Source organism: Mesoplodon densirostris, chromosome 9 (assembly GCF_025265405.1).
Source record: "Mesoplodon densirostris isolate mMesDen1 chromosome 9, mMesDen1 primary haplotype, whole genome shotgun sequence".
NCBI classification, from domain to species: Eukaryota; Metazoa; Chordata; class Mammalia; order Artiodactyla; family Ziphiidae; genus Mesoplodon; species Mesoplodon densirostris.
In genome coordinates, this window is record NC_082669.1 from 37343366 (window position 1) to 37365374 (window position 22009).

General features: G+C 38.2%; 1 protein-coding gene across 2 annotated transcripts in view; it reads right to left on the bottom strand.

Moving 5' to 3' along the window:
- The window catches only part of SLC25A40 (solute carrier family 25 member 40), a 54540-nt gene extending 32626 nt beyond the window's left edge, over nucleotides 1-21914 (bottom strand). The window contains exons 1-2 of one of the 2 annotated variants that reach the window (XM_060108103.1): nucleotides 21719-21914; nucleotides 884-947 (exon numbers count right to left, since the gene is read on the bottom strand). The gene's annotated coding sequence lies outside the window, so the exon portion shown is untranslated. The remainder of the gene's footprint in view (nucleotides 1-883; nucleotides 948-21718) is intronic. The other variant, XM_060108104.1, reaches the window with a different exon arrangement.
- Nucleotides 21915-22009: the final 95 nt, after the last annotated feature.

Here is a 22009-nt window from a genome sequence, read left to right on the forward strand (position 1 = left end):
AAAATATATTATAATTTTAATGATCTGTTAAATCTAGGTGTTAAGTATTTCACTCTTTTGAATTTTTCTGTATATGGGAAAATTGGCACAATAATTTTTTTTTAAATTCCTGAAATGTATGTAGAACCTTCAAATCTAAGCACCTGCTACAATACAGGTATATGCCTCCTCCAGAAAGGTAAAAAGACCTACAGTGCTTTATTTTGGCACCATCCTAGCGAAGTTGGCAACCTGAATATTCTCACCTTAAATTAAGGCCAGAAAAATTGACACATTTCTAGCAATTATTTAGAATGTAAGGGGAAAAATCTAAAAATTAGATGTAACTTTTTAGAACCAAAAATTAAGGTTATTGAACTTTTATTTCTTAACATACATATTTCAGAAAAATGTCATATCAACAATCTCTGAAGATCATAACATGAATCTACTTATGAGATCTGAAAAATTAGTCTCCTCTTAAAAATACTGTGGGTCAAATGGATAACACACCCAAAGATTCAGTAGAATATGAAGAAAAAGTGGCAAGTTATATATATATATAACTTGGAATGTTGGAATGTCTAGAACTCAAAATGTATTCTCCAGTGCTTTAAATTCCCTCCAGTCCAGAGGGACTTCCCTGGTCGTCCAGTGGTTACGAATCCATCTTGCAGTGCAGAGGATGCCGGTTCGATCCCTGGCTGGGGGACTAAGATCCCACAGCTACTGAGCCCACGTACTGCGACTACGGAGCCCACGCACCACAACTAGAGAGAAGCCCGCGCGCCACAACAAAAGATCCCGCATGCCGCAACTAGGACCCAACGCAGCCAAAAAATAAATAAATAAATAAATAAATATTAAATAAATAAATTCCCTCCAGTCCAATCAACCTACTTACCATTTTTCTTTGTATCCACTCTTCTCTGTGGCAGGTACCATCCCTTTTTCAGGGAGCACACGGACTAGTGAGAAAGATGACTTTCACATTAATGTCTCCTTTAACTTTGTGAGTCATAAACAAAGGTTCTACAAGAATAGCTTCCTTGCTCAACTATACAAAATTCCTCTTTTCTATACTTTTTCTGCATTCTGTACTCTACTTAAGTTAATATTAATGATTTGCTATACCTGGCCAAGGTGGACTTAAAATATAAATGGCAAACATTCTTAACATGAATAATCAATGAGCCCCTGTTGGGGGAAGAAAGCTACCTGATGACAAAATCTACTCAATCAAGCGATGAATGGAGATGCTTTAGTAAAAGGATTAGAGCAATATCCAAGTCAGAAAATAGTAAATCAATATATACTTAGTATCATCAGAACTTTAAAATCTTTTGTCCATTTTTCTCCTGGGGCATTTACTTCTTTTTATTGGTTTGAGGAATTTTTTTATTCTTAGTACAAATTATTTGCAGGCTGTGTGAACTGTCTCTTCTCAGAGTCTATGATTTACCTTTCCACTTTCTTTAAAGTATCTTTTGATAAAGTTCGTAATTATTTTTTGTGGTTAAAAAAAACACAACATGAAGTCTACCTTCTTAACAAAATTTTAAGTGTACAGTACAGTACTGTTAACTATATGCACATTGTTTTACAGAAGATCTCTAGAACTTTTTCATTTTGCATGAATGAGACTCTATACCCATAAATAGCAACTTCTTATTTCCCCCTTCTTTTCAGCCCCTGGCAACCACCATGCTATGTTCATCTGCTAAGGTTTGACAACTTTTCATACCTCTTATGATTAGAATCATGCAGTATTGCTCCTTCTGTGACTGACTTATTTTGTCCAGCATAATGCCCTCAAAGTTCATCCATGTTGTAGCATATGACAGGATTTCCTTCTTTTTTAAGAAGTATATAATACTCTATTGTATGTATGTACTACCTTTTCATTATCTGTTCATCCACTGATGGACATTTACCTTGTTTCCATTTCTTGAATTATGCATATTGCTACAATGCACGTGGGAATACAAATATCTCTTTGAGATCCCGATTTCAATTCTTTTGGATAAATATCCAAAAGAGGGATTGCTAGATCACATAGTTGTTCTATTTTAAGTTTTTTGAGGAATCTCCACACTGTTTTCCATAGTACACCATTTTACATTCTTACCAACAACGCACAATGTTCTGATTTCTCCGCATCCTCACTAGCACTTGTTATTTTGTTTTGTTTTTTAATAATGGCCATCATAACAAGTGAAGTGATAACCCTTTGATTTTGATTTCATTTGCTTGATGATTAGTGATGCTCAGTGTCTTTTCATATTCCTGTTGGCCATTTGTACATCTTCTTTGGGGAAATGTCTATTAAGGTCTTTTATCCATTTTTAAATCAGATTATTTGTTTCTTTGTTCTTGTGTTGTAGGTGCTCCTTATATATTTAGAATACTAATCCCTTATTTGATATATTGTTTGTATATATTTTTCTCCCATCCCATAGACTGTCTTTTCACTCTATTATTTACTTCCTTTGGTGTATAGAAGCTTTTCAGTTTGATACAGTCCTACCTGTCTTTTGTTTTTATTGCTGTGCTTCTGGTGTCACATCCAAGAAATCACTGCCAAGATAAATGCTATGAGCCTATTCCCCTGTTTTCTTCTAGGATTTTTATTAAATGCGGGTCTTATATTTAACTCTTTAATCCATTTTGAGTTGATTTTGTATACGGTGTAAGGGTCAAAATTCTTAATGTAGCCAAATTTATTGGCCTTTTCCTTTATTTTTTTAAGATAAATTTATTTACGTGTTTGTTTATTTATTGGCTGTGTTGGGTCTTCGCTACTGCGTGCAGGCTTTCTCTAGTTGTGGTGAGCAGGGGCTACTCTTCATTGTGGTGCGCAGGCTTCTCATTGCGGTAGCTTCTCTTGTTGTGAAGCACGGGATCTAAGCACACGGGCTTCAGTAGCTGTGGCACACGGGCTCTGAAGTGCAGGCTCAGTAGTTGTGGTGCACGGTCTTAGCTGCTCCGTGGCATGTGGGATCTTCCCGGACCACGGCTTGAACCCATGTCCCCTGCACTAGCAGGCAGATTCTTAACCACTGCGCCACCGGGGAAGTCCCGGCCTTTTCCTTTATGCATAACACTTCTTTTGTGTTTTTTTTAAACAATCTTGCCCTACTCAAAAGTCCAAAAGATATTCACCTACATTTTCACCCTAAAAGTTTTAAACTTTTGCTATTGACAAATTTTAAGTCCTTAATCCATGCAGGAAAGTATTTTAATAGCACGTGAAATAGTGATCTAATTTCATCTTTTTCCATGTTAAAATAGATAACTACTTTATTCAGCTCCAAGTATTAAATAATCCCTCCTTTCTCCTTTCAGCTGACATACTACTTGGTCATAACTAAGTTCCATTCCTGTGTGGAATTGTTTCTGGTCTCTCTATTCTATTGGTCAACTTATCCATCCTTAAACTGTACCACACTGTATTATTATTGTGTCCTAATAAGTCCTCATACTTGGTAGGGCAAGTCTACCCTCCCTGTTCTTCTTCAGAAGTGTCATGATTATTCTTGGCCCTATGGTCCTTCACGTAAGTTTAAAAATCATCTTACCATTTACCTTGAAAAACCTCTTAGGGATTTTGATTTGAATTGAATTGAATCTACAGATAAAACTGGAGAGAATTATATCCACGAATGGTCTACTCCTTCATTTATTCAGGTCTTCCTTAATATTGTTCTGAAAAAATTAATTTGTCCTATAGAGATACTGCATATTTGTGGCAAATCTAACTCTAGATACTTGATCATCTCTAATACTAACAGTGTCTTCCTTTTAATTACACGTTCTCCTTGTTGTTAGCATATGCAACTAATTTTGTATATTCAACATGTATCCAGCCAACCTTGCTAAAAAAAATCCTCTATTATTTCTAATTATTGACTTATAGACTCTTGAGTTTTTCATGTTGTCTGCAAAAGCATATATTGTAAGTTTATACTGTTTGCAAACAATGACATTGATTTCTGCCATTCCCAATCATTATGCTACCATTTTAAATTTTCTTATTGCGCAGACTAGGATCTCCAATAGAGTATTTGAGAAAGAGTGGTGAAAATGAGTATCACTGTTCCATTCCTGAATTTAAAAAGAATTCTAAGATTCCCCATTAGGATGATGTTTGCTCTAGACTTTTTATTTATCTATTCATCTTTAAACAAACACTCTTTATCACATTAATGAATTTTCTTTCCAATCCTAATTTATTATACTTTCTTTCCTTGATACTTAGTTCCTTTCTACTACTAAGTAGTATGCCACTGTACGGATATACTACAATATCTTTTTTTTTTTTTTTTTTTTTTGCTGTACGTGGGCCTCTCACTGTTGTGGCCTCTCCCGTTGCGGAGCACAGGCTCCGGATGCGCAGGCTCAGTGGCCATGGCTCATGGGCCTAGCCGCTCCGCGGCATGTGGGATCTTCCCGGACCGGGTCACGAACCTGTATCCCCTGCATTGGCAGGCGGACTCTCAACCACTGCGCCACCAGGGAAGCCCATACTACAATTTCTTTATCCATTCACCGGTTGATAGAAATTTGGGTTGTTTCAAGTTGGGGGCTAGTACAAATAAAGGAGCTATGAATATCCACATCTAAATCTTGAGCAAATAAGTAGAAATAAAATGGCTGGATCAAATGGCAAATGCATGTTTAAATTCTTAAGAAATTGCCAAAGTATTTTCCAAAGCAGTTGTATCATTTTATATTCTCACCAGTAAGTTCTGGTTACTCCACATCCTTAACAACACTTGGTATGGTGATTTTTAAAAATTGTACCCATTTGAATAGCTGAGTAGTGATATCTCAATGTGGTAGTACTTTGCATTTTCCCAAGGGATAATGATGTTTTACATCTTTTCACAGGGTTATTTGTGATATCTTCTTTACCCAGTTTTTTCCTTTTGTTCCTTGTGCCACTTCTAAAGAACAGAATAGGACAGAGAGATAAGAACAGAATAGGACAGAGAGCTAAAATGTCACTTTTAAGATTATGTTATAGGGTTTCCCTGGTGGCGCAGTGGTTGAGAGTCTGCCTACCGATGCAGGGGACACGGGTTTGTGCCCCGGTCCGGGAAGATCCCACATGCCGCGGAGTGGCTGGGCCCGTGCGCCATGGCTGCTGAGCTTGCGTATCCGGAGCCTGTGCTCCACAGCGGGAGAGGCCACAGCAGTGAGAGGCCCACGTACTGCAAAAAAAAAAAAAGATTATGTTATAAACGACTGTGACATTCATCCTAGTTGACTCTTTGCTCTCTCTCACTTGCTCTGACAGAAGCTGTTATGGTGTGAACTGCCTGACGGAGAGGCCCACTTGGGCACCAAGGGCAGCCTCTGACCAACAGCCAGCATGGAACTAGGGCCCCTCCAGTCCAACAAGTCATAGGAAACTGAATCTTGCTAACAACCACATTTGTGAGACTGGAAGCAAATCCCTCCCCAGTTGAGCCTTGAGATGAACGTAACCTCAGCTAGCATCTTCACTGCACCCTTGTGAAAGACCAAGTTTTACCCACTTGAGCCACATCCAGATTCCTGACACATAGAAACTGTGAGATAGTAAATAATTGTTGCTTTAAAGCACTATATTTTGGAGTAATTTGTTACACAGCAACAGATAGGTAATATAGCATCTATTGGGATGATTGTATGGCTTTTCCTTTTAAGCTGATTATATGGCAATTTACATTGCTTGACTTTTTAAACTTCTTTGCATTCCTAGGATAAACACCACTTGATTATGTTTTATCCTTTTTGTATAGCATTAGTTTTGACTTGTTAAATTTTTGCTAAGAATTTTAGTATCATGTTCATGAGGAATACTGGTGCATAATTTTTTTTTTTATTAACTATTTTTATTTTTGGCTGTTTTGGGTCTTTGTTGCTGCGTGCAGGCTTTCTCTAGTTGCGGCGAGCAGGGGCTACTCTTCATTGTGGTGCAGGGGTTTCTCATTGTGGTTGCTTCTCTTGTTGTGGAGCATGGGCTGTAGATGCACGGGCTTCAGTAGTTGTGGCATGCAGGCTCAGTAGCTGTGGCTCATGGGCTCCAGAGCGCAGGCTCAGCAGTTGTGGCACACGCGCTTAGTCGCTCTGCAGCATGTGGGATCCTCCTGGACCAGGGCTCAAACCCATGTCCCCTGCATTGGCAGGCGGATTCTTAACCACTGCGCCACCAGGGAAGTCCACTGGTGCATAATTTTCTTTTCTTGTATTGTTTTTGTCTTATTTTGATTAATATTTGACAGAATTGAGCCTGGGGTTTTCTTTAGGAGATATAAGGATATTTGGGTTATTTCTTTCTTCTTGTGTAAGTGTTGGCAGTTTGTGTATTTCAAGGAATTTGTCCATTTAAGTTGTTAAACATATGAGCATAATGTTGTTCATAATATTGCTTTATTGTCCATTTAATGGCTATAGGCTCTGTAGTTATGTTGCCTCTCTTTCTTTATATTAGTTAATTTGCATCTCCTCTTTCTTTCCTGATCAATCTGGCAAGAGAGTTATAAATTTTATTGACCTTCTCAGAAAACCAAATTTTGATCTCATTTCCTCCATTGTTTTTGTTTTCTATACCACTGCTTTCTCACATCATCTTTATTTCTTTACTTTTTACCTTGGGTTTGTGGACATTATTGATTTAATATCTTTCTTCTTTTTAAGATAGGCTTTGTAGGGCTAAAAATTCCCTTTCAAGCACTGTTTATATTCCATCTCACAAATCTGGATATATTGTGTTGTGATTTTCATTCTGTTCAAAATATTTTCTAACTTTCTGGTGTTTCTTATACCATACTTATTGGGTTTTGGTATCAAGGCTATGCTAATCTCATAAAATTAGGTGGAGAATATTTTCTTTTAGAAGAGTCTGTAAGGTTGGGATTACTTGATCCTTAAATATTTGATAGACTATAACTGTGAATTATAATTGTATCTGTGAATTTCATTTTGTGTTTTCAAAATATGCATAATTTTATTATTTGTTAAACAGATACTCAGAAAAATTCATGCATTTTTTTGGTGATGAAAGGGCTATGATTAGTTTGTACATAAACAATCACCAACCTTACCACAAAAATATAGTAACATATACTAAACCAAAGAAGAAGAGAAATCTTCATTGAGTTTTATAATTTTTGGTCATTTGAGTCACTACAATGTAAACTAACCACTGTAACATAAGAGATACAATATTATTCACTATATACATGAGTTTCTCATAGCCACAAGTATTTGATTCCACGAATCACTGAAAACTTTAAATGCATAAATAACACTCCACTTGGTAGTAGCTACTTCCATAGGGAATTTTGGACAGGCTATCTAACATTCATTCTTTAAAACACCCTCAAGTACGAAACTACTCTTGCTACTGGGAAAAACAGACACACACAAAACCAGTTTTCCACGATAGGCTTCAATCTGGGCCATGAGAAAAGTCTCAATGAATTTAACAGGTTTTAAATCATATAAAGTATGTTCTGTGACAACAATGGAATTAAACTAGAAAACAAAAACAGAAAGGTATCTGGAAATCCCTAAATACTGGGAAGCTGAATAGCACACCTCTAAATATCCCATGGGTCAAAGTAGAAATCAAAAAGCATTCTTACACATAATAATGAAGTGTTGAGGGGACTTCCCTGGTGGTCCAGTGGTTAAGAATCCACCTTCCAATGCAGGGGACGTGGGTTTGATCCCCGGTCAGGGAAGTAAGATCCCACATACCACGGGGCAACTAAGCCCATGTGCTCTGGAGCCTGCACACCACAACTAGAGAGCCTGCACTCCGCAACTACTGAGTCCCCACCCTCTGAAGCCCACGCACCACAACTAGGGAGAAGCCCACACACTGCAACGAAGACCCCATGCGCCGCAATGAAAGATCCCACATGCTGCAATGAAGATCCCGCATGCCACAACTAAGACTCAATGCAGCCAAATAAATACATAAATGAATATTAAAAAAAATTAACTGTTGAAGGTTTCCTTTTGACATCAAGCATGTGATAAAAATATACATTACCACTACACCTATTTAATATGTTATTAAAGTTTTTCTAGCCATCTAGGTAAAGCAAAAAGTATATATAAAGTTTAGAAAGAGAAAAAAAATCAATATTTGCAGATGACATAATTGTGAACACAGAAAATTTAAGCCCATCATTGAATTATTAAAACTAATAAGTTAGCAATGTTGCTAGCTATAAAAATCAATATGCTAAATTAAATACATTTCTATATACTTGTAACACATAGAAAATTAAATTTAAAATAAACAGCATGTACAAGAGCATGGAAGAATTTCATATACTCTGGCAATAAGTCTCACAACATATTCTCAAGACATCTGTAAAAAAAATATATAAAATTTAACCAATTTAAAAGTATTTATAATTCAAAAAGATACATGCACCCCTATGTTCAGAGCAGCACTATTCACAATAGCCAAAACATGCAAACAACCTAAATGTCCATCAACAGATGAATGGATAAAGAAGATGTGGTACATATATACAATGCAATGCTACTCAGCCATTAAAAAAGAACGAAATAACGCCATTTGCAGCAACATGGATGCAACTAGAGATGATCGTATTAAGTGAAGTAAGTCAGAAAGAGAAAGACTAATATCATGTATCACTTACATGTGGAATCTAAAATATGGCACAGGGACTTCCCTGGTGGTCCAGTGGTTAAGACTTCACCTTCCAATGCAGGGGCTGCGGGTTCGATCCCTGGTCAGGGATCTAAGATCCCACATGCCTTGCAGCCAAAAAAACCAAAACATAAAAACAGAAGCAATACTGTAACAAATTCAATAAAGACTTTAAAAAATGGTCCATCTCAAAAAAAAATCTTTAAAAAATAAAATAAGGGCCTCCCTGGTGGCGCAGTGGTTAAGAGTCCGCCTGCCGATGCAGGGGATACGGGTTCGTGCCCCGGTCTGGGAGGATCCCATATGCCGCGGAGCGGCTGGGCCCGTGAGCCATGGCCGCTGGGCCTGCGCATTCAGAGCCTGTGCTCCGCAGCGGGAGAGGCCACAACAGTGAGAGGCCCACATACCGCAAAAAGAAAAAAAAAATAAAATAAAATAAAATAAAATAAAATAAAATAAAATAAAATATGGCACAAATGAACCTATCTACAAAACAGAAACACACTCACGTACATAGACAACAGACTTGTGGTTGCCAAGGGGGAGGTGGGTGGTGGAGGGAAGGACTGGGAGTTTGGGATAAACAGATGTAAACTATTATATATGGGATGGATAAACAAGGTCCTACTGTATAGCACAGGGAGCTATATTCAATATCCTGTGAAAAACCGTAATGGAAAAGAATATAAAAAAAGAACGTCTATGTGTATAACTGAGTCACTTTGCTATACAGCAGAGATTAGCACAACAATATAAATCAACTCTACTTCAATTAAAAAAGTAAAATTTTTTTAAAAAGTCTTAATATAAAAAAAGTACGATTTTGGACTTCCGTGGTGGCGCAGTGGTTAAGAATCCACCTGCCAATGCAGGGGACACAGGTTCAAGCCCCGGTCCAGGAAGATCTCACATGCCACGGAGCAACTAAGCCCATGCACCACAACTACTGAGCCTGTGCTCTAGAGCCCGCAAGCCACAACTACTGAGCCCGCGTGCCACAGCTACTGAAGGCCGCACACCTAGAGCCCAAGCTCTACAACACGAAAAGCCACCTCAATGAGAAGACCGCACACCTCAACAAAGAGCAGCCCCCGCTCACTGCAACTAGAGAAAGCCTGCGTGCAGCAACAAAGACCCAACAGAGCCCAAAATAAATTAATTAAAAGAAATACCACTTCATGAACTGAAATAATGAATGCTATGAATATATCAATTCTTCCAGATTATAAATTCACAGGAATCATAACTAAAATCCCCAATTGTTTTCATTTGTGGATTTGGTAAAATACTTCCCCAAACCTACATGGAAGTAGAAAATGACAAGAATTGCCAAAAATTGTGAAATGCAGCTACAGCAGAGCTTACAAGGAAATTTATAGCATTATATGCTTATATTAGAAAAAATCTAAAAACCAATGATCTAAGCACCTCCCCTAAGAAACCAGAAAAAGAGCAAATTAGAACCAAAAAAAGCAGAAAGAAACAATTAAACTAAAAACTGAAACAATTCACTAGAGAGATTCAATAGCATATATGAGGGAACAGAAGAAAGAATCAGCAAACCTGAAGAAAGATCAATTGAGATCACTCAATCTGAGAAACAAAAAGAAAAAGAATGAAGAAAAATGATCAGAGTCTCAGAGACCTGTGTGACATTATCAAGCATACCAACCTACACATAATGAGAGTCCCAGAAGGAGAGGATAGAAGGGGAAAGAATACAAGCCCAACTTTGATTAACGGGGGGGCAGGGGGGAAGGGGAAAAAGAAACTGTACATCCAAGAGGCTCACCAAATTCCTGGTAGGATAAACTGAAAGAAAGCCACACTGAGAACATTATAATCAAACTGCCAAAAGCCAAATACAATGCGAATTCTGAAAGCAGGGAGAGGAGCAATTCATTATATTAAAAGGATCTTCAATGATTAAAAGCTGATTTCGTATCTAAAACCATGGAGACCAGAAGGCAGTGGAATAACATTTTCAAGCAGTGAACAAAAAAGACTGTTAATGAAGAATTCTATATCTAGCAAAATTATCCTCCAAAATTGAGAAAAAAATTAAGATATTCCCAGATAAACAAAATCAGATAGAAGTTGTCACTAGTGATCTTGTCCTACAAGAAATACTAGGAGGAATCCAGTCAGGCTAAAATGAAACACACAACTAGGTAGTAACTGGAATTCATATGATGAAACAAAGAGCACTGGCAAAGGTAACAACATAGATGAATATAAGAGAAAACTGGATAAAGCAATAAAATAAATCTTTGTTGATAGGATTCAATATATAAAGATGTAATCTGTATGACAACAATAGCACAAAGGAAGGGGGAAGGGGGTGGAGCCATATACTGTTGAAGTTAAAATGATACTAATCTGAACCAGATTGTTATAAATTAAAATACTAATTATAATTCCCTAGGCAACCACTAAGAAAATAACTCAAAAAAACATAATAGAAGAGACAAGAAAACTAAAATGGTATATGAGAAAATATCTATTTCAAACAAGTGAAGGCAGTAATGAAGGAAGAATGTGACTATACAAATGTACAGGAACAAATAGAAAAATGGCAGACATGAATCCTTTTAAATGTAAAATGGATTAAACAATCCAAAAAAGGGCAAAGATTGGCAGAATTAAAAAAAAATCAAAAATATACCCTATCTATAAGAGACCTATTTTATATTCAAACACAAAAATAGATTGAAAGTAAAAGAACAGCACATAAGTAAAGGCAACTACATACATAAACATAAAAGTCTGCATTAATGGATTTTTGGTTAGTAATTCCTCTTTCTCCCTTCTAATGACTTAAAATACAATTATATAAAACAATAATTAAGGGCTTCCCTGGTGGCGCAGTGGTTAAGAATCTGCCTGCCAACGCAAGGGACGCGGGTTCGAGCCCTGGTCTGGGAAGATCCCACATGCCGCGGAGCAACTAAGCCCGTGCGCCACAACTACTGAGCCTGTGCTCTAGAGCCCGTGAGCCACAACTACTGAGCCCGCGTGCCACAACTACTGAGCCCACGCACCTAGAGCCAGTGCTCCGCAACAAGACAAACCACGGCAATGAGAAGCCCACGCACCACAACCAAGAGTAGCCCCCGCTCACCGCAACTAGAGAAAGCCCGTGCGCAGCAACAAAGACCCAATGTGGCCAAAATAAATAAATTAATTTAAAAAATTAAAAATCTATGTTAATCACTGCCATTTATAATATTATGTTATTTGTAACATACAATGTCATTAACATTGCATATTTATTTGTTATATGTTTACTATATATATCAACATAACATATACAAATATAATACTTATATTTGTTACATATTTATAATATACATATTTATAATATACACATTTAAATGCACATTATATATGTGCTTATACATATTGCATGCATTATATATGTTATACATACAACAGTAACAATATGTCATTTATAATAATAACAACATAAGGGGGTTGGGGGAATGGAGTTATACAGGAGTGAAATTTTTGTATACTATTAAAACCAAGTTGGTATTAATCTGAAATCACTGTTATAAATGTGAATTGTAATCCTCAAGACAACCACTAAAAACATAACTAAAATATATACAGAAAAAATGAGAATTGCAATCAAAACAGTACACTAGAACGTCTAACACAAAAGAAGGCAGTGAAGGAACTGAGTAACAAAAATATATGACATACAGAAAACAAAGAGCAAAATGGCAATGCAAGTCTTCTATTTGAATAATTTCATTAAAGATAAATGGATTAAACTCTCTAAGAGACACAGACTGGAAGGTTAAATATAAAAAGTGATCTAACTATATGCTGTCTACAAGAAACTCATTTTAGTACCAAATACACAAATAGGTTGAAAATAAAAGTGTAAAAGATATGCTATGAAAATAGTAACCAAAAGAGAGCTAGACTGACAACACTAATATCAGACAAAATAAATTTTAAGACAAAAATTGTTAAAACAGACAAAGAAGAATGTTATATGATGATATAAGAATCAATCTATCAAGATAAAAAAATTATAAACATATATACACCTAACAACAGAGCCCCAAATTATATGAAGCAAAAACTGACAGAAGATAGCCCAACAACAGTTGTAAGCTTAAATATATTTCACTTTCAATAATGAACAGAGGGCCTCCCTGGTGGCGCAAGTGGTTGAGAGTCCGCCTGCCGATGCAGGGGATACGGGTTCGTGCCCCGGTCTGGGAGGATCCCATATGCCGCGGAGTGGCTGGGCCCGTGAGCCATGGCCGCTGAGCCTGCGCGTCCGGAGCCTGTGCTCCGCAGCGGGGGAGGCCACAACAGTGAGAGGCCCGCATACCGCAAAAAAAAAAAAAAAAAAAAAAAAAAAAAAAATAATGAACAGAACTAAACAAAAGATAAACAAGGAACTAGAAAACTTAAAACAATACTATAAACCAACTAGACCTAACAACACACAGAATACTCCACCAAACAAGAGCAAAATACACATTCTTCTCAGGTGAACATGGAATATTCTCCATGATAGATCATACATTAGGGCACAAAAAAGTTTCAAGAAGTTTAAAAAGACTAAAATAATACAAAGCATCTTCTCTGACCACAGTAGAATAAGAAATCAGTATCAAAAGGAAATTTGGAAAATTAAAAAATGTTGAATGAAACAATACACTCTAAAATAACCAATAGGTCAAAGAATCCATTACAAGGTAAATTAGAAAACACCTTGAAATGAATGAAAATACAACATATCAAAACTTAAGGAATGCACCGAAAGCAGTGCTAAGAGGGAAATTTATAGTTGTAAAAGCCTACATTAAAAAATAAGAAAGATCTCTCAAATCAATGGCCTAAAATCCTCCCTTATGGAACCCCAAAAAAAGAAGAGTTACCTAAACCCAAAGCAAGAAGAGGAAAGAAATATTACAGATTAGAATGTGAATAAACAAAATATAAAAAAAACCATAGGGAATCAATGAAACCAAAAGTTGCTTCTTTAAAAAGATCACCAAAGTTAACAAACATTTAGCTAAACTGACAAAGAAAAATGAGAAGACTCAAATTAGTAAAATCAGGCATGAAAGTAGAGATATTACCACCAGCTTTACAGAATTTTTTTTTTTTTTGCTGTACGCGGGCCTCTCACTGTTGGGGCCTCTCCCGTTGCGGAACACAGGCTCCGGACGCACAGGCTCAGCGGCCATGGCTCACGGGCCTAGCCGCTCCACGGCACGTGGGATCTTCCCGGACCTGGGCACGAACCCGTGTCCCCTGCATCAGCAGGTGGACTCTCAACTACTGAGCCACCAGGGAAGCCCCAGAAATAAAAATTATTATAGGAGAATATTACGAACAAGTATCTGTCAATGAATCATTTAACCTAGATGAAATAAACAAATTCCTAGAAACATACAAAGTACCAAAAGTGACTCAAGAAGAAAGGGAACTTTCTAACTCATTCTATAAAACAAATATTACTCTGATACCAAAGCCATATAAAGACATCACTTGAAAACTACAGACTAATGTATCTTATATGTACATGTGAAACAGGAGGGAAGCGGGCAGAGTTGGCGCAGTGGTTGAGAGTCCGCCTGCCGATGCAGGGGACACCAGTTCGTGCCCCGGTCCAGGAAGATCCCACATGCCGCGGAGCGGCTAGGCCCGTGAGCCATGGCCGCTGAGCCTGCGCGTCCGGAGCCTGTGCTCTGCAATGGGAGAAGCCACAACAGTGAGAGGCCCGCGTACCACAAAAAAAAAAAATGACAGAGCCGTTGAGGATACGACATAAACTGGTTAAAACCAACTAGGTCCAAGATGGTGGAAGATTCCACTTCCAACAGACCTTGAGCCTCATCATACGCTCACTGTAATACATTAGTATGCTAAATGACACACCCACGGGTGTCATGACAGTTCCGAGGCTGACCATAAAAGGACAGAAGGTGGGCGGCAGCCCAATTCCTAGAAATCCCCGCCCCTTCCCTGAAATAGTTGGAATAATCCTATGAAATTACCCAGCCCATAAAAACTAACCTCCCCATATTCTGGGCCACTCTCACCTTTTGAGATGGACCTCATTCTGTCTATGGAATGTGTATCTCTCTAAATAAATCCACTTCTTATCTATAACTTTGTCTCTCACTGAATTCTTTCTGCAACGAGACATAAAGAACCTGAGCTTCATTAAGTCCTGAGACCAGGTGTGCGATCTCAATTAGAAGACAGTGGGTTCGAGTCCCAATCTGACTGAGTTTTGGCTGAGTAGAAGTCTCAGCCTGTGGGTTCAAGTTCAATATGAGTTTTGGCTGGGTTCAAGTCCCATCTGAGTTGTGCAGTTTCATATAGATGCAAAAGTTCTCCACAAAATACTAGTAAACCAAATTCAGCCTTATATTAAAACAATTTACATCATGACCAAGTTGGATTTAACCCCAAACATGCAAAGGTGGTTCAACTTATGAAAATCAATCAATGGAATTCACCATACTAATTAGATAAACAGAACCACATCATGAACTGTTAATACAGTAAAAATTGAAAAAAAAAATCCAACATCTTTTCATTATACAAACGCTCAAAAATGTAGGAAAAGAAGGGAATTTCATCAACATGATAAAGGGCACCTAAGAAAAACCCACATATAACATCATACTTAATGGAGAAAGACTGAAAGCTTTCCCCCTAACATCAGGAAAAAGACAAAGACGTCTGCTTTCTTGCTAATCATGGAAGTTCCAGCTACGGCAATTAAGTAATAAAAACAAAGACAACCAGATTTGAAAGAAAGAAGTAAAACTATCTCTATTCACAGATGACAAGATTTTATATCTTGAAAACTCCTAAGAATCCACCAAAAAAACCTATCAGAGCTAATAAATAAATTCAGCAAAGAAAATCAGCATATCAATTGTAATTCTATATAGCGATTAACAATCTGAAAATGAAACTAAGAAAACAATTCCAGTTAGAAAAGCACCTCAGCATAACTTTATAGTTATGCCCTCTGGCCTCTTGTATCTGAGCTTCCTTGGATTCAAACAACTGCAGACCATGTAGTACTCTAGTACATATTTAATGAAAAAAAAAAATCCACATATAAGTGGACCTGCACAGTTCAAACGTGTGTACAATGAAAATTACGGAACATTGCTGAAACAAACTAAAGCGGACCTAAGTAAGTGGGAAAACATCCTGTGTTCATGGATAGGAACCCATAATACTGTTAGGATGGCAATACTATACAAATTCAATGCAATCACTCTCAAAATTCCAACTGCTCTTTTGTAGAAATGAATAAGCTGACTCTAAAATTCATATGAAATTTCGAGACCCTTTCAATAACCAAAACAATCCTGAAAAAGGAGAACAAATTTAAAGGACTCAGACTTCCCAATTTCAAAACTTACTAAAAGGCTACAGTAATCAAAGCAGTGTGGAAGTAGCTTAAGGATAAACATATAGATCATGGAATAGAACTGATAGTCCCAAAACAACCTCATACATCTATGGTCAACTGATTTTCAACAGTCACTTCAAGAAATGGTGCTGGGACAAATGGATATCCACATGCAAAAGAATGAAGTTGGACCCTTAGCTCACACAATATACACAAATTAACTTAAAATGGGTCAAAGACCTAAACTAAAACTACAAAACTCTTAGAAGATAAGATGAAGTAAAGCCAAATGACCTTGGATTTGGCAATAGGTTCCTAAATATGACACTAAAAGTACAAGAAACAAAAGAAAAACATAAAATTGAATTTTATCAAAATTAAAACTTTTGTGTATCACAGGACACTGCCAATAAAGTGAAAAGACAAGCCACAGGATTGGAGAAAATTTTTGCATAACTATCTGATAAGAGTCTAGTATACAAAATCTTTAAGAACACTTACAACTCAACAACAAAAAGACAAGAGCCCAATTTAAAAATGGGCAAAAGACCTGAAAAGACACTTATTCAAAGAAGATATACTAATGGCCAAGTAACACATGAAAAGATGCTCAACATCACTGATCATTAGAGAAATACAAATCAAAACCACGATGAGATACCACTTCACAGCCAGTAGGAAAGCTATAATTAAAAAAAAAAAAAAAAGGAAATATAACAAGTGTAGATGAGGATGTGGAGAAATAGGCAAGCTTTTACACTGCTGGTGGTAATGTACAATGATGCAGCCACTGTGGAAAAGCTTGGCAGTTCCTGAAAATGTTAAACTTTAATTATCATATGACCCAGAAATTCCTAGGTATATACACAAGAGAACTGAAAAACAGAGTCTAACAAAAACTTGTACACAAATGTTCAGAGTGTTATTCATAACAGCCAAAAGTAGAAATAACCCAAATGTTCAACTGATGAATGGATAAACAAAATGTGGTATAACCCTACCAGGGAATTTAATTTTATTCAGCCATAAAAAAAAAGACTGAAGTATTGATACATGCTACAATGTGGATGAACCTTGAAAACATTATGCTAAATGAAAGAAGCCAGGCATAAAAAACACTTATTTTATTATGCCATTTATATCAATATGAAATGTCCATAATTGGCAAATCCATAGAAACAGAAAGCAGATTAGGAGTTGCCACAGGTGTGTGTGGGGGGGGATAAGGAATGACTGCCTAATGAGTACTGGGTTTCTTTTTGAGGTATTGAAAATGTCTGGAATTATATGGTGGTGATCGTTGCACAACACTGTGAATACACTGAAAGTCACTGAATTATACACTTCCAGATAGTTTAAATGAATTTTATGTTAGGGAGTTTCATCTCAATTTTTTAAAAAACTACATGAGATAACCAGTTCACACCCAGTGAGTGACAAGGATGTTTAACAACTGGGACTCTCATACGTTGCTGCAAGGAACAGTTACTAAAAACTTCTGTAGTTTCTCACCATGTTAAACATTCAATAAACATACGATCTATCAATTCCAAGAAAAATAAAAGCCTATGTCCACAAAAAGACCTATATACAAATGTTCATAGCAGCATTATTCATAATAGCCCCAAATTAGAAATAACCCAAATATCCATCAAGAGGGGATGGATAAACTGTGGTATATTCACAGAATGGAATACTACTCAACAATAAAAAGGAATGGACCACTGATACATGTAGCAACATGGAAGAATCATGAAAATATGTTATGCAAAATAATGGAGATGCAAAGAATATAAATTACATGATTCCATTTATATGAATTTGAAATACAGGAAAAATTATTTATGATATTAGAAATCAGAAGAATGGTTACCACTGGTGGGAGAAGGGAGATTGGAACAAGGAGTGACATAACTTTCTGTGGTGACAGAAATGTTCTTTATTTTGATGGGGGGTGGTAATTACATGGATATACATATTTGTTAGAACTCATCAATCCGTACGCTTAAAATGGGTGCACTTTATTGTATGTGGATTATAAAACTTACTAGAAATTTTTAAAACTTACATGATGAGACTTCAATGGGAGTCTTAAAGTAAACAAGTCTCACTGCCTAGCCCATTGTAGGTGCTCAATCAATATAAAAGGAAAGAAAAAAGAGGGCTAGGAAGATAGATTGTTTTATAACCATGCTGGGAGTTCCCTCGTGGTGCAGTGGTTAAGAATCCGTCTGCCAATGCAGGGGAAACGGATTTGATCCCTGGTCCGGGAAGATTCCACATGCCGCGGAGCAACTAAGCCCGTGCGCCACAACTACTGAGCCTGCGCTCGAGAGCCCATGCTCTGCAACGAGAAGCCACCGCAATGAGAAGCCTGTGCACTGAAGAGTAGCCCCCGCTCGCCGCAACTAGAGAAAGCCCACACACAGCAATGAAGACCCAAAAAAGCCATAAAAAAAAAATCATTGCCAAATATGTATTGTGTAATATCCTAAAGGAATTTACAATCTAGTTCAGAATGTAACACAACCTCTGAACCAACTCAGTATCCTTAACAGCTCCGACAGGTACCACGGCAGCCTCTGAATTATACTGTCTCAACATGAGTCACTCTCCAATTGTGAATTTTCCTGTCTTGCTTATTCTCCATTTTTGACCCTTCACTTAGGTTATGTTCAGGGACTTGATATGCTGAATTTTCCTTGGTTTCCCAGCCCAGCCTCACCTGAGACACGGACTTCAGCGCCACAGCCACTAACCAACTCTATCCCTTCATACGCTTAGCTTGCAAAACTAAGAACTTAATCTCAGAAAAACCTTAGGCCCTCCAATTCACCAGAGTAATGAGACTCTACACTATAAAAATTAATTAATAACAATAGCAACAGAACACATTCCAGGAGATAATATTTCAATAGCTAGCAAATAAATCAAACTGGACTATTACTGAAGGCCCCAAATGAGCAAGAGATAAAGACTAAGTCAGGCTTGTTATGAAAAGGAAAGAGGAACAACTGTGAGCCAGGTGGAGAGGCTTAAGGAAAAGAAATAAGGAAAGTGGTATTGCAGAAGAATGAATAAATCCATTTGTCTAGACTCTAGAATAAAAATTATATTTGTATATTCAGGAGGTAGTCTGAAAAAGCAAATTAAGGCCTCATTGGATAATTACAAAAAGTTGTGGGGTAGACAGAGCACATTATTTTCATTTACAGATGAGGAAATTGTAGTATGGCAAGGTTAGTATTTGCCCAAGGTCATAAAACTACCTAGGAATAGAGCCAGTACTGAATGAAATTCATTTTCTCTTGATTCACAGTCAAACGTTCATTTACTTAGACCATGATTCTACTCAATGTTTTCCAGCTGTGTTTAATAGAATTCTTTAACCAACTTTTCACAAGTAACGCTGCTCCCATTTATTTCTTCTTGCATGTATACCTTTCACCTGAAGCACATCTCGACATACTTTAAATAAATCTTATTCTTTGACCAATAGCCCTGATTATCTGCATGATAGTAAGGAGGTTTCTATGTTTACAGGCCATAGATATATGACCACATCCTTCTTCTGGCGGCTACTACAAGATTTGAGTTCCAATAATAATTTTTTTTAATTGTCCTTGGGTTACAGATCAGAAAATTTCTAACACTGTCCAGCAAAACAAACTTTCTGCTTATTCACAGCTTGACATTTTATCTCCTGCAGTGCAGTCAAGGGTGTGTCTAAAAGCCTAGGGTGCCACTATGTTACTGTCCTTCCTCATTATAGTAAATAAGAAAGGTGCCTCATCTTTCACTGGAACATAAAATGGGCTTCTTGTTTTTATTCTTTTCAACAGAAACCTATCTTTCCCATATCCCCTAAACCTTCCAAAGACCCTATCTTCCCTTCCTATCATGATAATTTCCTCCTGACAATTTTTTTGCAAGAGTATAGTCAACCCATCTCCACTTCAAGCCTATCATTTTTATCTAGTACTTACCTTAGCCACACCTGAAATTCTCACTAAGGAACCAATGACATCTTAAACACCAGAATCGAAGGCCTATTTTTCAAGTCTTAGCCTTTTGGAACGCTTGAAGATGGAGAGAGGCTGACATAGAGTTCACCAGAATGACAGCATTAACTCAGCTCTCACTCTGTGCCAGGCACTGTACTAATTAAGCTTCCAAAAATGTTCCAGTTAATTCTCACAACGTCTGAGAAGTGTTTATTACCTCCATTTTCAGATATTAAAATTTAGGATCAAAATTACCCAAAACCATATAGTTAGTGAAGCCTGCACGATCCCAAAGTTTGTAATTCTGTGACATTTGAAGATTAGTTCCCAGTTCTCTTCCTAACTCTGTGGCCTTTTCTCCATCTCCTTCACTAGTTCATCATCCTCCGCTCATCACTACTTCTCTTATTTCACTTGCTCTCCTGGGCAATTTCCATTTCCTCCCGCGGCTTTAACTACTTTCTATACTAGTGTTCCTCAATCTTTTACGACTTTTTATAAACATAAAAATCATGTGTTCTTTTGGTAGCTTACATTTTGAAAACAGACTGTTTTTCCCAAATAGAAATTCTAGTGTTGTTCAAACTACACCTTCTCCTGCCTTTTAAGATCTGATAACCTCTTAGGCATCACCCCATGACTGAGAATCAGCGAGTGTTCTGTATGACGTCTCTCAAATCAGTCTTCCCTCTCCTGACCATCCCCACTCTCTCCCAGACATCTCTCCTGAATTACAAATATTACCCGGTGTCTAATAAAAATAGATCCATTATCGTCTCCCCAAACTAAGACCATCCACAGCAAAACTCATTTCCCTTAGCAAACCTGAACCACCTCTTTGTGTTCTCCATTTTGGCTAAAGGTATTACAATCTACCCTTTTCTATGCTTTTAAGGTACCTATTTGTGAAACGGCAACACCGGCGCTAACTTCCCTTAGCTACTAAGTTAAAAATCAACCATCCAACAACGAGACACTATCGTGGCCAGGAGGTAAGGAATGTAAAGCATAGTACAAGATTCAACGCTTTTACTCCTTACGAAGTTTACGAGAAAAAACACCAAAATCCCATTTTTTGTGTGTGAAGCGTTTTCCCACTTACCGAACAAAATTAATTTACTTTCCAAAACGTTTAAATGTAATCCTTACTACAAATCCCATCTTAGAGATGAAAAAAACCTGAGATTCAAAGAGATTAGGTAATTTAACCCAAGTTTTACAAGCTGGTCGGTGCAAGGTCCAGACCCTAAACCCTAGACTTGAGATTTCAAATTCCCTTTCCTGCTATTGTTGAAATAAACTTCTACACAATAAAACGAAATCTCGGGTGTGCACAACAGAGGTCAACGGAGCAGCGCACGCAAGTACCAGAAAGCACAAGGCACCCTGGACGCGCTCCAGGCCGGGGGCCTCCTTGCCCAACCCTCGCTCCGACGCCCCCCGGCCACTCTCTCCCCGCTAAGACCGTCTGCGGCCTGCCTCCAGCCGGCCGGGTGACAGCGGGAAAACGGCGCTCTGAGAATCGGGGCGCGCTGGGTAGAGGCTGCCACCGCCGCCAACCGCCCCACCCCAATCTGCGTCCGGGCTCGGCCGTAGCCGCCGCGCCTCCAGCCCCCGGGACAGCCGACCCGGGGGGAGCAAGCGTACCTGGTGGAGGAAGCGGCTGGAGGGCAGGCGGTCCCGGCAACCTTAGAAGGCGGGAATGACCTCGGAGGCGAGTTGGTCTGGCTGTTGGCGCTAACTGCATTCACTCCCTTTGGCCACCTCGGAGCCACAAGGACTCTTCAAGCCAGTACAGGGTTACAGTAAAGCAGCGGCGGGAACTCAGGGCGGATCTGAGGGCGAGAAGGCGTCGCAGTGGGTAAGGCGCAGGGGCGGAGACGCGGACCGTGGGGGCGGGGCGCAGGCGCGAGGAGGCGGGGTGTGAGGGGCCGGTTG